Here is a 17,471-nt window from a genome sequence, read left to right as displayed (position 1 = left end):
ATATATATATATATATATATATATATATATATATATATATATATATATATATATTTATCTCAGTGTACTCACATATAACATGAAATAAAGGGCAGCTCTCAGTTTTCAGTTTATGCAGTCTCCTTCCATGGAGCGACATCTCTACAATATATATGCCAAAGGGATATCTAATCTCTGAGTTTTGATAGCTCTAAATTCTCACCATAGTCAATAATTTATATTTATGCCTAAGCCAGTTCTTGGTGACCTTGAGCCTCTGTTCATGCTGCCAAGCTGTAGCAGTATACCTAACATCTGTGTAATATCCAGGTATCTGTTGATAACATTTGTACCCACCTTCCTTTTACAGAAAGTGCAATTTTCAAGTAGTCTTTTGGAATTTCAACTATTTTGCTTAATTTAGAGTCCTTGGCTTTCATTATTTTAGTCTCTTTCTGCTGATTATATTTAATATAGTCCTCATGATGACACATTGTTTTCAAAGCATCCCAAACTTAAAGTTATCTCCTCTCTTAACAAATGTAATGTTTTCAGGACAGCGTTAGTACATGCATTTGGGAGACAGAGGCAGAAGTATCTCTATGAGTTCAAAGCCAGTCTAGTTTACAGAGTGAGTTCCAGGACAACCAAGACTACACAGAAGAACCCCGTCTCAAAAAAAAACTAAAAAATCTTACTATTTCCCACTTCTTAATTAAGATTCCATGCATTCTGTCCAACAGTTGGCCATAATCTCAGCATCTGCTTTGATAGTCTCCAGGGCAGAGCCTTTCAGAGGCCCTCTGTGGCAGGTTCCTAACTTGTTTCCTGTTTTCTTCTTCTTCTGATGTCCATCCTCTTTGCCTTTCAGGATGGGGATTGAGCATTTTAGTCAGGGTCCTCTCTCTTAATTAGTTTCTTTAGATGTGCTGATTTTAGTAGGTTTATCCTATGTTATATGTCTATATGAGTGAATATATACCATGTGTGTCTTTCTGCTTCTGGGACAGCTCATTCAGGATGATCCTTTCCAGGTCCCTCAGTTTACCTGCAACGTCCATGATTTCCTTATTTTTCATTGCAGAGTAATACTCCATTGTGTAGATGAACCACAATTTCTGCATCCATTCTTCAGTTGAGGAGCATCTGGGCTGTTTCCAGCTTCTGGCTATTACAAATAAAGCTGAGGACAGGAACCCCACAAGGAGAGCAACAGAACCAGAAAATTTGAACACAGGGGTCTTCCCAGAGACTCATACTCCAACCAAGTAACAGGCATGGAGACAACCTAGAACTCCTGCACAGATGTAGCCCATGGCAGTTTAGTGTCCAAGTGGGTTACTTAGTAATGGGAAGATTATTATTATTATTATGCCTCTGACATAATCTGATTGGCCTGCTCTTTGATCACCTCCCCCTGATGGGGGAGCAGCCTTACCAGGCCACAGAAGATGACAATGCAGCCACTCCTGATGTGATCTGGTAGACTAAGATCAGATGGAAGGAGAGGAGGACCTCCCTTATCAGTGGACTTGGGGAGGGGCATGCATGAAGAAGGGGGAAGGGAGGTGGGACTGGGAGGGGAGGAGGGAGGGGCTTATGGGGGGCTACAAAGTGAATAAAGTGTAATTAATAAAATAAAATAAAATTTAAAAAAAATTAAAAAATCAAAAAATTTTGTTTTTCTCTAGTTTTGAAAGTGGTAATAAGTTATACACAAAAGCTATGAATGAAGATAATGTAGATATGTTCTTCAGACATGTTAAATGTATCCCATGAATCCTGCACTGTAGGCATAATATTATTATTCTCATTGTACAGAAGAATTTACAGAGCTCAGAGGAGTTACATTATTTGAATGAAACTACAATTAACAAATAACACCATATAAATGTCCCTCTACTAGGCCCCGTGTGTGTGTGCTTTTTTTCTTTGTGCAAGAGTCAAACAGAAATTTCTACAGAAATCTCTCTACTGAACTGTGAGAGTTCAGTAGTTGTGCTAACTAATTCTTGTAAACTTGATACAAGGTAGAGTTATATGGGAAGAGGGAAAGCCTCCATCAGATTGGTCTGTAGGCAAGTCTGGGCCCAATATTTTTGATTATTGATTGATGTGAGAGAGCTCAGACCACTGTGGGCATTGCTGCCTCTGAACATGAATTCCTAGGATATATAAGAAAGAAATGGGCAAGCAATAGAAAGCAAGCCATGAGGCAGCATTTCTCCACGGTCTCTGCTTCAGTTTCTGCCTCGAGGTTCCTGCCTTGTGTACCTTTCTTAATAGACTTGTAAGGCAAATAAACTCATTTCTTCCCATGTTGCTTTTGGTTATTGAGTTGATAGCAATAGAAAGCAAACTAGGACAGAATATTACAAGACTAAATGAAAACTAGAAACCAGCCTTACAAAATATATTTACATGTGTGGAGATATGTCTGTATAAGAGTATGTTTATAAGTGTGTGTGTCTCTATGTCTATGTATGCTCGAGTGCATATATGTATGTATGTGTGCAATTGTATGTGTACATGTGTATCTATGTACATATGTGTATGTATGTATATGTGAGTGTTTGTAGGTAAGCCTGTGTGTTTCATCATCATCATTTGAATCACTGAGTACACTTGGCATTGCTCTTACCTAAAGACAATCTGGAAATAAATTTCAAGTTAATGATTGACATGCAAACTTCATTTGACATTGATGACTGTGGTCTTTTGAATAGGAATGGCCCCTAGGGGGCTCCTATATTTGAGTGCTCTGTCAGTAGGGAGTAGCACTACACTTGAGAGGGCTTAGTAGGTATAGCTTTGTTGGAGTAGGTGTGGCTTTGTTGGAGGAAGTGTGTCACTGTGGCTGGTCTTTGAGGTTTCAAAACCTCAAGCAAGGCCCAGTGTCCCTCTCTTCATTCTGCTTGAAGTTTCAGATGTATACTTTTCAGCTCCTTCTCTAGCGCCATGTCTGCCTACATGCCACCATGCTTCCCGCTACGCTGCTAATGCACTAAACCTCTGAAACGATAAGCCAGCCCTAGTTAAACGCTTTTCTTTTTTTTAATTTAATTTTATTTTTAATTACACTTTATTTACTTTGTATCCCCCCTTTAGTTCCCTCCCTCTTCCCCTCCTAATCCCTCTCTCCTTCTCTTCCTTCCCCTTCTCCACACATGCCCCTCCACAAGTCCACTGATAGGGGAGGTTTTTTTTTTCTTCCTTCTGATCCTAGTCTATCAGATCTCATCAGGAGTGGCTGCATTGTCTTCTTTTGTGGCCTGGTAAGGCTGCTCCTCCCTCAGGGGGAGGAGATCAAAGAGCAGGCCAATCAGTTCATGTCAGAAGCAGTCTCTGTTCCCATTACTATGGAACCCACTTGGACACTGAACTGCCATGGGCTACATCTGTGCAGGGGTTCTAGGTTATCTCCATGAATAGTCCTTGGTTGGAGTATGAGTCTCTGGGAAGTTCCCTGTGTTCAAATTTTCTTATTCTGTTGCTCTCCTTGTGGAGTTCCTGTCCTCTCTAGCTCTTGCTATTTCCCACTTCTTACCGAAAATTCCGTTCACTCTGCCCAACAGTTGGCCATCAGGCTCAGCATCTGCTTTGATAGTCTGCAGGGCAGAGGCTTTCAGAGGCCCTCTGTGGCAGGTTCTTAGGTTGTTTCCTGTTTTCTTCTTCTTCTGATGTCCATCCTCTTTGCCTTTCAGGATGGGGGTTGAGCATTTTAGCCAGAGTCCTCCTCTTGATTAGTTTCTTTAGGTGTACAGATTTTAGTAGGTTTATCCTATATTATATGTCTATATGAGTGAGTATATACTGTGTGTGTCTTTCTGCTTCTGGGATAGCTCACTCAGGATGATCCTTTCCAGATCCCACCATTTGCCTGCAAATTTCATATTACTCAGCAATGAAAAACAAGAAAATCATGAACACTTTTCTTTATAAGAAAAGCTGTGGTCATGATACCTCTTCACAAGAATAGAATATTGACTAAGACAATGACTAAATAAATAAATTCATGAAGATAAGTAATATATCAGAAAGAAGACTTTCTTTCTCAAAGAAGTTCAGGATAGTGTTGGCTTGTCCCAAGAGTTCATCATTTCATCCACATCCTAGAGAATCTTCACAAATACAGAAACATGGTGGCAATACCCAGAATGCTTGTCTTGTTTGTCCTGAACAGTTGTACTTAAGAGACAGGGTTAAAACAGATGAGCTAGAGTTGGAAGGAGAGAAGGTGAACTAAATTTGGGTCTTATTTACATTTTATAAATCTAAATTATCTTTCATTAAATTGCAAATAGAGATGCTAATGTCGGAACTTCTTGAGTGAATTTCATGTCTTAACTTTACTGAGCAAATTGAGCCTTGCTCAAAATTTCTGTACATGAGCATGCAATATTTATGTGTTATGTTATTAGAGGAACATTTTAAAAAGACTCAAAGTATGAATGGTTCCAATTATTCTTGTTAAACAATCTTTCTATTGGCCTCAAATATACCTACAAATAAACACTTGTTTATACTTCTGCATACAATGTGTGTCTGTGGATAGTTTTTACTATATTTGTTGATGAAATTAAGAAATCTACAGCAAGGGATTTTAGGATTATACTGAATACTTCTGAGGCTTTGAAGATTATCAGACACCTCTCCCATACTGAGTGACAGCAACTGCTTCACACATTTCTCTTCCTCTGCCCAGAAATGAGCACCTGAATATTTATAAATAGAAGACTTCATGTGACCATCACAGCCCTCATCTGTTACATAAATAATCAGAGACCTGGAGAGGTGATATGACTTTCCCAAGATCATGCGCTGACTTCACAGCAGAACTGAACTTAAGCTTTAGCTTTTCTTTTGGCACAATCTCAGCATTCCTTTCTATTAGAGTTCATGGATTATATAGGGGCCTTACCTATAGTATCCCTGAGGATGACTACAGCCCTATAATGTATTTATGTGTACATTTGTTATTACTAGCACCTATAGGAACAGCATTACTTTTGTGTACAAGGAGAGAGTAAGAAGCATTGTCAATGCTCTAGGAAGTACTACCAAGCACCTAGAATTCTCTCTCATTTTTAATAGGCTTTTTAATTCTTTGAGAATTTCAAACAATGTCATTTGGTCCTGTTCACCACTCAGTGCTCCTTTTAAGTCCTTTCAGGTCTACCTTCCACTCCTACCCAAAATTGGGTCCTCTCTTTTATTTATTTATTTTTTTAAATTACCTACCTAGACCAACTTATGCTGCTCACATACTCATGGGTATGGGTTTATCTACTGGAGCATGGTCAACTTACCAAGAGCCACACCCTTAAAGAAAACTGACTACCCCTCCTGCAGTGACTATGAACGCTCTGTAGCTCCTCAGTTATGGGTGGGGCTTATCAGTCCATTCTTATTCCTTGCTAGAATGTTGACTGGCTTGATCCAGTGAATGTCTAGTGCAGGCCACCACAGCTGCAGCAAGTCCAGTGATCTTGTCAAGTCTAGAAGACATCATTTCATTTGGTTCCTCCATGGCCTCTATCTCTTAAGGCATTTCAACCCCCTCTTCTCATATGGTTCCTGAGAACTGTGAGAGTTGACATGGATGTTCCAGTTGCAGCTGACCATTCCATTGACGCTTCCTCTGTGCTTTGATAAGTCATGGTTTTCTACATTACCTACCACCTACATCATAAAGAAATTTCTCCTATGGACCTGAGAAATGCAATAGGGTATGGGTAAGGAGATACATATTTAAAGAACAGTTTAATACTATGTACATTTAGCAAAATCACTGTAGTGCTATTAGTCTTCCTGCTTTTAAAATGCTTTTTGCTACTTACAGTAAGTGTTCAGGGCAGGAACACTTATTCTAAGTAGCAAAGAAGAAAATGCATCTCTTATACTTAGCTTGCTCTATCTTATTTCAGTATGGCCTTAACATTGACATTTCACATTCTAAGGTGTTTTGTTAACCATTTCCATAGTTTATTTTTCTCATAAAATTCTCGTTATAGAGGTTATATGTTGCTACTCCACAAAATTAATACAGAGACAAAATTTCTCATGATTTTATTAGCTGTGACATTTCATACTCCTCTCTTTCATCTTGGTCACCACAAAGACAACTAGTTACTTCAACAGTAAAAGTGCACTGAGCCCCCACTGTGGCTAGGTACTTTACAGGGATTACTATACCAAAATTGTACAAGCCCTTATACAATGGCTGTTGTACTTATCTACATATTGCTGGTAAAGGACCTAGGTCACAGGTTTTTGTTTTGTTTTGTTTTTTAAATTGAGTGCTTTGTTTTGATGACAGTGTCCTTTGCTTTACAGAAGCTTTTCAATTTCATGAGGTCCCATTTATTGATTGTTGCTCTTAGAGCCTGTGCTGTTGGTGTTCTGTTCAGGAAGTTTTCTCCTGTACCAATGAGTACTAGGGTATTCCCCACTTTTTTTTCTAGCTGATTTAATGTGTCTGGTTTTATGTTTAGTTCTTTGATCCACTTGGACTTCAGTTTTGTGCAGGGTGATAAGTATGGATCTATTTTTATTTTTCTACATGTAGACATCCAGTTGGACCAGCACCATGTGTTGAAGATGCTATCTTTTTTCCATTGTATGGTTTTGGCATCTTTGTCAAAAATCAGGTGTCCACAGATTGGGAAAGAATCTTCTTCACCAACCCTTTATCTGACAGAGGACTCATATCCAGTATATATAAAAAACTAAAGAAGCTGAAAAGCAGCAAACCAAGTAATCCACTTAAAAAATGGAGAACAGAGCTAAAGAGAGAATTCTCTGTAGAGGAATATCGAATGGCAGAGAAGCATTTAAAGAAATGCTCAACCTCATTAGCCATTAGGGAAATGCAAATCAAAACAACCCTGAGATTTCACCTTACACCCATGAGAATGGCCAAGATCAAAAACTCAAGTGACAACACATGCTGGAGAGGTTGTGGAGAAAGGGGAACCCTTCTCCACTGCTGGTAGGAATGTAAACTTGTACAACCACTCCGGAAATCAATCTGGCGCTTTCTCAGACAACTAGGAATAGCGCTTCCTCAAGATCCAGCCATACCACTCCTAGGCATATACCCAAAAGAGGCCCAAGTACACAAAAAGGACATTTGCTCAACCAGGTTTGTAGCAGCTTTATTTGTAATAGCCAGAAGCTGGAAACAACCCAGATGCCCCTCAACTGAAGAATGGATGCAGAAATTGTGGTACATCTATACAATGGAGTATTACTCAACAATGAAAAATAAGGAAATCATGAAATTTACAGGTAAATGGTGGGACCTGGAAAGGATCATCCTGAGTAAGTTGTCCCAAAAGCAAAAAGACACGCATGGTATATACTCACTCATATAAGCATACAACATAGGATAAACCCACTAAAATCGGTACATCTAAACAAAGCAAAAGAGAGGACCCTAACTAAAATGCTCAATCCCCATCCTGAAAGGCAAAGAAGATGGACATCAGAAGAAGAAGAAAACAGGAAACAACCTAGGAATCTGCTACAGAGGGCCTCTGAAAGCCAGAAGAAGAAACAGGAAACAACCTCGGAACCTGCCACAGAGGGCCTCTGAAAGCCTCTGCCCTGCAGACTATCAAAGCAGATGCTGAGCCTGATGGCCAACTGTTGGGTAGAGTGAATGGAATTTTATGTAAGAAGTGGGAAATAGCAAGAGCTAGAGAGGACAGGAACTCCACAAGGAGAGCAACAGAATAAGGAAATTTGAACACAGGGAACTTCCCAGAGACTCATGCTCCAACCAAGGACTATTCGTGGAGATAACCTAGAACCCCTGCACAGATGTAGCCCATGGAAGTTCAGTTTCCAAGTGGGTTACATAATAATGGGAAGAGGATCTGTCTCTGACATAATCTGATTGGCCTGCTCTTTGATCACCTCCCCCTGAGGGAGAAGCAGCCTTACTAGGCCACAGAAGATAACAATGCAGCCACTTCTGATGAGAACTGATAGTCTAAGATTAGAAAGAAGGAGAGGAAGACCTCCCCTATCAGTGGACTTGGGGAGGGGCATGCATGCAGAAAGGGGAGGAAAGGTGGTATCGGGAGGGGAGGAGGGAGGGACTTATGGGAGGGTACAAAATGAATAAAGTGTAATTAATAATAATAAAAAAATATTTTAAAAAATTGAGTGTTTTGTAATGATCACATTCTCACCTACAGATGACAATAGAGAATGGGAGGTTTGGAATTCCCCCTCTAATCTGATCCTCAATATTTTCCTGTCTTAATATACAAAACTTTTTTGGATAATTTTCTCACATGTGTGAAAATGAACGTGCTTTCCGTTATAAGGAATGGAAAACGGTTATCGGATTACATAACATTTGCCTGTAAAATACTAACTGCTTTTAAAAAAATGGGCAATTACATTTATAAGAAAAAGTTCATTTTGTGTTATTTTTTTTACAAAAATATTATTAAACTCTTTTTAATTCAGGACATATGGATTGTGCCAATAAAGTATAGTGTTTTAAATTTCCTACTATGAAGCCACAGCTACTACATTGGATAAAGAACAGTTCTTTTTTTTTTCAGTTGAGAATAAAGCTAGACCTTAAGGCTTCATATAGCCAGGACTTACATCGTGAACACAGAGGTTACTTATTGTCAAAGTGGACATGAGCATGGGTGAGAAGAGAACAAATTGCTCAAGTGCTTTCGAGCCTTAAGAAGAAATAGGCTAAAACAACAAATTTTAAATGAGTTATTTATTACTTGGCATAACAGAAAGACACAGCGGTCTTTACCTTTTAGAACCCCATGCTTTACCAGAATGAGTAGATTCAAGAATAATGAGTCTTCACGTGTGTTTGAGAGGTAAGGACAGTGTCACAGGGTGCCCCATCTGAACTTCCTATCATTTTTCATGGGGAGAGTGCAGGAGTGGCCCTTCCTTAACTAGGAATGTTGGGATAAGATAGGGGCGGAGAGCAATTGACCAATTATCAAGTGCCAGGTATGTATGAGAGTCCCTGTGCTGTATGTTTGTTTCACATGTTCTATATTTTTATCTCTGCATCTCAACAAAGGCATTTTCTCTTTATAAGCTCCTTTTTGAAAGAGTGAATATAGTCTTCTAAGTGGAGCACACAGTCTGGTGAGAAATATTTTTGCAACCTGTCTAACTTGCCTCTAAATCATATCTGTGGCAATTTTAACCACAAAGCCTACTTCAGTCATTTTAGAGTGAATTTCTTTTTCTTCCTTTTTTTGTTGTTCGGTTTCCTTTTCTTTTCTATCCTTTGGCATTGCAACCTAGCACTGATGTAGATCCAGCTGGTTATACTTTTTAACTAAGGAGCTGAGAACAAGAAAAATTTTGCTAAATATAACTGTAGTCAAAATTGGCAAACAGCTGTGTTTAAATGATAGCTTCAACTCTTTATTTTTTCCTAGACCTATGACATTTTGATTGCTTTTTATAAAACGTGTGTGTGTGTGTGTGTGTGTGTGTGTGTGTGCCTATTTAAGAGCAACTGGCACTTGTTAAATAATAATCTGAGTTGCCAATAGTCCTTTCTTCTGTGTTCAGTGTTTGGTTTTGAGTGATTCTTTCACCTGCTTGTTAAAAGAAAAAAAATTCCTTTGCCTTCAGGTGTTATTTGCTTGATTCTTTTCAGTTAAACACAGAAATTATTTGTCATTATCAACTATACAAGAATTAGATAAAAAGAAAAAACCTCCTTACGTAATTCTTCAAAAATTAATGTCATTTCAAATTTCCAGTTATCTTTTCTTTCCTCTTCATTTCAAGCTGTGTATGAATTTTAGTAACTAGGGTTGTTGTTTTGTTTTGTTTTAAATGCTGTATTTTTTTAAACTAATTTTCCCAATTTATATCACACAGTGCTTTAGAATTTGATTGAATTCTGTTCTTCTCTGCATGGAACATCAACACCATGCTGTAAAGCACAGAAGAAGACTCCTAAGGGAAACGGACGCGATTTCACGCTAAAATAAGAAACAGGAGCAGACATCTTTTTTCTCTGCTGCTGCTTAGAATGTGCCCAAGATCATTGACCTAAGCCTGAGTGTCCTCTGTGACCTCTTAAATTTTTTAGGTTTGTCTAGTTCTTGTATTAGAGGCTCTCATTGTTAAAGCCTCTCAAGGATCTTTTGCCCTCTGCTTTTTTCTTTCTTTCTTTCTTTCTTTCTTTCTTTCTTTTCTTTTTTTTTTTTTGATATTTAAAAGCTTTTCTTCCACAGCTTTCCTCTAGTCTCCATAGATGGTAAGCTATAGCCCTGACCTAAATTCTGGCTTTACATATGCGGATGTTGCTAAACGGATGCTTTGAAGTTATGAAGGCATCAAATTTAATACTTGGTGTTTTTTTTTTCTATGATTATATGCATTGTTAAAGAAGAGAAAAAGGTCCAGCATGTTTGCTCAAATAAATAAGCATTCTTACTATATAAGCACCTGTGTAGAAAGCCAGTTAATGCGACATTTTAAGCTGACCCATATGAGCTCTGTACTTGTAACAAAGCTGGGAAGCTGGAAATAAATCAGTGCATTGTTGTGCTTTTCATTGAAAAGGTTTTAAAATTTGTTTATTGTGCATGTAGGTCATGTACATGTTGCAACATACATGTGGAGGTCAGAGGAAGGACAGCTTGGATAGTGGGTTCTTTTCTTTCACCACCTGGACCCTGCAGATCAAAATGAGGTCCGTTGTCAGGCTTGGAGACAGGTACTTTACTCACTGAGCCATCACATAGGTCCTTCGTCCAATTGTGTGTGTGTTTTAAATTGTAGTTTATGCATGAAGAACAAGCCCATCCCCATTCTTTTTTTCCTAGTTATTTTTTTTATTATTTTATTTTTCTTATTAGTTACATTTTGTTAACTCTGTATCCCAGCTGTATCCCGCTCCCTCATTCCCTCCCCCACCCCACCCTCCCTCCCTCATCTCCTCCCTGCCCCTTTCCAAGTCCACTGATATGGGAGGACCTCCTCCCCTTTCATCTGACCCTGTTTTATCAGGTATCTTCAGGACTGGCTGCAAAGTCCCATTCTTCTTTTATTTCTAAAAGCTCAGCTACTTGTATAACTCATCTATATAGAAAATTTATTCTTTTTCACTCCATATTTTTCTTATTTCATTTAGCACACTGACTTCAGTGCTACTTATTGTAGCATATGGTAGGGTTTCCTTCTTTCTTTCAATGATTACCACATTTAAGTGTGCATTTGTGTGTGTGTATGTATGTGCGTGGTGAAAGAGAGAGAGAGGGAGAGAGAGAGAGAGAGAGAGAGAGAGAGAGAGATTTCTTACCAGTTCACCTGTTCATGGCTATTTAGATGGTTTCTATGCCTTGTCTATTAATAAATAACCACACTAGAAACCTGGGAGTTAAGTATCTTATTGTAATACTGATTTCAATTCTGTAAAGCATATGTATAAAGCAGAATTTCATAAATCTATTTTTAATTTTGAGGGACTTCTGTACTATGTTCATTAGAAGCTGCACTGTTTCCCAGACCCAAAGTACACTACAAGTATTTTACTTTCCCCACATCCTTTCTGTCAATTGTCTTCTTTCAGTGACAGATCAAAATAATACCTTTTATGTGTATGGTGTGATATTTTAGTACATCCTCGCATTGTGAATGTGCACATTCAAAGTTCAGACTGAGGTAAGTATATAAAACCCATACTCTTCAATAGTTACTATTTGTCTGTGGTGAAGAGTTAGGCACTTTTTCTTCTAGCTTTTCTAAATTCCACATTATTTTTATCTGTAGTAACCTCACTAAATAAAGCAAAGTCAGAAGTTATTTTACCTAACTGCAATTTATGGCTCATATAATTTTATAATTCTTCTTAGTTCATGTTCTAGTCAGCTTTCTACTTTCAAAGATTTTGAGATCAGCTTTTCTGTTTTTTAAAGAAGGGCAGCTCATGCCAAATATATTTCTCTTTTTGGGTGTAGCATAAGTTACATAGTATGATGTTTATTAGTTTCAACAATGTTGATGCCAATGACAAGATTCCATTCTTTTCATGGCTGAATAGAATTTAATCGTGTCTTTGTCATGTGAGGCATACATGCTTGATTTTTGTCAGAAGACCATACACTGTCATTTGTTTAATTTCATCATTCATGTTTGCCTCTATTTTCCTTGTCCTTGTCAAGGACAAAGCCAATAAAGCAAACATGGTGGCTTCCCTCATGGGCCAGAGATATATGGAATGGGCAAACAGAGCAAAAAGATGATCTCACAAATGCATAAAAAAGAAATGTGACAAGCAGCAGACTTGGGAAAAGGAAAACAAGATTAATAGAGAGGGCACATTATTGACTCTGAGGGCCACAAACAGACTTCTATGAAAAGAAGCTAATTGATTTGATGTCTGAAAGATATAGCTGAGTGGGAAAGGTTAGGCAGTCATGGAAAAGATTATGGAGGCTGACAGAAGCTAAAGCATGGCCCAAAGAGTTGATACAGGAGGACACATAGCTTTATAGGTGAGATTGTAGAAAAAGGCAATGGAGTAAAAGGGACCAGGGCCTTCATTATTATAATGAGAGATTTGTTAGATATTTTTTGTGGAATAGGGGAATACATCTTCATGTTAGAAAAACATTTTTTCTCGTTTTTTTTTTTTTTTTTTTTTTTTTTTGGCTTTTAGTAACAGTGAATTATTGGAGCATTAAGTAGAGAGGAAGAGGTGGCCAGAGGGATGTCTTGTCAAGGGTCCAAAAGCAGAGTCCTGTGCACACAAGGCTGGCAGATGTGTTACAGATGGAGAAATAAAGATATTTTAAGGTTTAAGAATGAGAGTTAAACAAAAACCTGAAGAGTGGGTAGTAAGGGGAGAGGCCCTTATTTCCAGCTGAAACCCATTTCTATATCCACAGACAAGGCGGTCCTCTTAACCTGCTGAGGCAGTGCAGCTCTAGAAGAAAGGCGGGTTTGGAGGAAAAAGAAGAAATTCAATCTGCTGGGCTTGAATTTCCTTTAGGGCATTTTTATCTGGACCCCTGAGAAGAGCTGATTGGAAATATGTGTCTGGACTCAGAAGCCTGATGGTGATGATCTGGTGGTAATAGGTTATCCAAGGACTTTGAGTTATGAGTTATGAGTTAATGGGCAGATCCCAAAGGCAAAGCATGCAGGCTGAGGTGTGACTTTGAAAATTCTAAATATGTAGAGCAGGAAGGGAATATTTAGAAACAGCCAAGGGCAACAAACCGATTCTTCTTTTGTTCCTTCTCTTCCTCCCCTTCCTTCTCCTTCTCCTCCTCTTTTTCCTCTTTCTTCTCCTCCTTCTTTGATTATTTTTTGAACTGTTGCTGTTATCAGTTTTATTGTTAAAACTAACTTAAATGTTAAATTCTGTTTCCCACGGCCATCTGATGGCTCTGTCTCTCCTTCAGTGGTCTAGAATTCCAGTTCATTCTTGTTTTTCGCATAATAAGAGGTTTAGTGAGTCTATATTGTGCTATATTGTTTTGTGGATTACAGAAAATGGTTCATAAGATTGACTAGAAAAATGAATCTCTAAATCATTGATTTACAGTTCAGCTAAGTATCTTTCTTATTCAGTTAATGTAAAACTCTTACTGGGATTGTAATTTTAAAAAATTATTTATTTTATTTCTTGAGATTTTTCCTTTTTCCTTCTTCTCCCCAAACACTCTCATATGCTTTTTATTGCTTTCTTTTGACTTCATTGCCATTTCATTCATGAATGGTTGTTACATACATATATGTATATGTACATATATAGGTGTTCCTAACTATAAAGATACGATGTGATCAGTCTGCATAGAATGCTACAAATATGTACATTATGACTTTTTAATCATTAATAATCTATTTTTATATTAATGCAATGTATGTTTTAGATTCTTCCTTACTATACTATACTTTTTATTTATTTTGTATATGTTTTCTTTATTAAAGAAAACAGGTTAAAGGTTAAATTCAGCATGTGAGACACAAAGTTATTATTTTTTGTGTTAATTTCTTCCCAGGTGTTTGTATTTTAATTAAAAAATAAGTATTGTTTAAATCAAAGGAAGCGAGGTTATAATATAAACTGTAGTAAAAAAATCTTTTTAGAATTAATCAAATTAATCAATCATCTATCACCCAGTCCACTACGAGTCTTGAACAATTTTCAAGTAAAAACTCAACTGTCATTTTTAATAGGAAAATTTATAGATAAAATGAGGGGATTGTCATTCATATTTTCTTTTCCCAAACAAACTTTTATATTTCTGATTCTGCTCTTCTAAAGTGGTACCCCACAGAGTTATGATAAAACTGTTGTGTGGTTTGAAGACAGATTGTTAGCACAATTTTTTACCACAAGTTTTTCAGACAAAGGAACTTAAAACAACTTTAAGAATAAAGCCCAAATTTCCCCTAAGGTCTCACTTCTGCCCGATGGGTGTCACCTTGATTCTCCTTGTGTCTTCCAACCTCAATTACGGTTCATTAAAACAATTGCCTATGCACCCAGCCTCTCTGAATTGTTATAACTCTCCTTGAAATGCGTTCTGTAGCTCAAGCAAAGGCTCTGTGATGCTGTTTAACTTTTTGCCATCTGTGCAAACTGTCTTGACATACTTTGACAGACAGAGGAGAAAATTCAAGGCCATGAAGGACTGAAAGAAGTTAATACAAATGAACCTTTCTTCAGCGATGTGAGGCAGATTCAGTGAGGACTAGGAATCTGACTTCTATTTTTATTTTAACCATTTCTCCTGTCGTTAATATCCCTAACAATTGGCTTATGGAGCACTCAGCAAGCTTATAGCTGCAACTGAATGCATTCCATAGGCTGAATATGGAAATTAACAATCACCTCTCAAAAATCACATGAAGTGAATGTCAGGAGGCACGTGCTAAAATCTCATATTAATCTAAGTGGGCAGATGAGAAATGCTACATTTTACTGCCATGACAGCTTGAATGCCCAAGCACCAATTTTTCTGCATTTTTTTTGCATTTTCTTGAATTATTTCTTATAGTCTCTATATATATTATTTTGGCACCGTATCCCTGCAATAATTGCTTTTTTAAACCCGTGGATGAACTATATTAATCCCAACACTTTTGAAGCCAAAATGGAGTATTTGAAGAATTCCAGGTCAGTCTACTTTACATTAAAGATCTTATTTCAAGGAATAATATCAGTTAAATAAAACACCACCAAGACTGGCCTCTTCTACAAAATGTGGCTGATTTTGAAAAAAAGGTAGTGATATTTAGAGAATTAGCACGTGCTAAAAGAAGCATCTATCTAAAAGTTATTTCTACTTATTAGTGATGTTTGTAATATGGAAATATGCCTATGGCATTAAAAAGACAATGTGGAGTTGTTGACTTTAAATTCATTAAATTTTCTTAAGTGAAGGAATAAATGGTAGGCAGACTGCTTGAGAGACTGTAAATTACAATTCTACATAGAACTTTATTAATGTTGAACATTAGCAATGAAAAGAATTCTTTGAATAACTGCAGAGTCCATTATGAAAGTTGCAGTTTCTGATGCTAAGAATGAAAGACAAGGTGATGAGCCTCTCTGTGTCCTTACTTTACCCCACAGAGAAGTCACTGCATGAATGCTCTTGTCAGCTCAAAGGCCAGGAAAGTCACTGTGACCCATTTGTTCTGGGATGTGTACACCAGCTGATGCATCATTTAATATGAGGCATCACAATTATACAATTTCTGGGGACCCAAAAACCAGTCTCTTGTAGTAATTCTATAGTGACCATAGAAAACACAACTTCAGACTAATTTTGTTTGCATAGTCACAGTTTGGGGCCACAAAATGAAAAAAAAAAGCTTCACAACAATGTCTAAAGACATTCCTGTATAATGATGTAGTGTACGTTTCAATACAAGTCCAATTATCTGGGCCGTGGCCATCACTTGCACATAAGATCTTAAGTGAAAGGTTATGTGCAGGAAAGATGACAGCTTGTAGAAAAGTTTCTCTTTACACACTCAGTTCTGCTAGAAACTGTCTCCTGACTTGTTCTCAGATCTGTCTCCTGGACTCATAACTGGGAGATGTGACGCTGACAACCTTCCTATCTAGAGGCGACACACTTATTTAGAAAGATAAATGCAGAATACCAAATGTGTGATTTACAGGTCCTACCCAAGAAGGGATGATGAGAACATAGTTTAGTTAACCGATGAATACAGTCCACACAAGCGGGAAGCATCATCTGAGCTACAAGTAAGCGATTAGTGATAATAAAATTGAAGAAGCAGTTATAATGGAACAACTTAATCCTTTTCTTCTTCACGTGATTCCCGAAATATTAACAGTACATCTCTGTTTTTATCTTAAAATAAACAAGAGTCCAGACCACTTAAATAACAACAGAAACATTCTTATTAGAGGAAAATACTGCAAAATTTCTTTCACATGTAGAATTTAAAGTAAAAATATACACACGAATTAGGTAAGTAGAGATGGAAGTCTTTGGAAGGTGTCAGGGAAGAAGGGTGAGGAGGGAGAGAGACCAAGAAGAGATGGATAAGGAGGGATGAATATGAAGTTAGTGCATAACAAGGTTGCATATGAAGTCCTAAACTTCAGGACTTGATAGGATGAAGGCATGCCAAATAAAACTTAGACAACACCAAAACTCTATGACCTAAAATGACATTATGTAACGCATTAGTCTTCATGCATAGGCAGGCATAATGAGTTACTTTTCTTTTGCTGTGATAGAGCAGTATGATCAAGACAACTTACAGGAGAAAGAGTTTGTTTGGGTTTGTGATTGCAGAGAGGTAAGAATCCACCGTGGCGGGGAAGCACTGTAGCAAGTGGCAGTGTGACATCAAGAATAGGGAGCTGATAGCCCTTATCTTGAAATACAAGCTAGATGCAGAAAGAGCAAAGAGAAAGTGGTGTGAGGTTTCTAACTCTTAAAAGCCACCTCTGGTGATGTACTTCCTCCAGGAAGGCTACCTCTTCTAAGCCTTCCCTAACACTGTCATTAATGGGACAAGCTCAAATACCAGATCCTATTGGGACCCTTCTCTTTCAAATAACCAGAGAGTCACACACTGGGTTGCTTAAGGAACAGATTTATTTTCTTAAGTCTTTACAGGGTTGGTCTCTGTAAAGGCCTCTCTTCCTGCTCAGCAAGTAGCTGCCTTCTTACTATATCATCATGTGAACTTTACTCTGAGTACATGCTTTTCATCACTTCTTTGTAAGGACATTCATCATCATCATGTTTCTTCCTTTTCATATAAGGAAGCCAGTTGTAATGGCTGTAGGGCTCGACCATGTAACTTCATTTATTTTTAACTATGTCATTAAAGCTGTCTCTAAATACAGTCATGCTGAGAGTTAAGACTATAATAATGTTATTTTGGATGAAAATATTCTTTTTTGTTAAAGGAGATACAAGGTATAATGTAATTCATGTAAACAGAAAGCAAAAGACTAAAACAAACCTGAA

The sequence above is a fragment of the Psammomys obesus genome, unplaced genomic scaffold, assembly GCF_907164565.1.
Source record: "Psammomys obesus unplaced genomic scaffold, mPsaObe1.curated_primary_1811, whole genome shotgun sequence".
Classification (NCBI taxonomy): domain Eukaryota; kingdom Metazoa; phylum Chordata; class Mammalia; order Rodentia; family Muridae; genus Psammomys; species Psammomys obesus.
The sequence above is the reverse complement of the archived record's forward strand: the minus strand, read 5'-3'. Positions refer to the sequence as shown.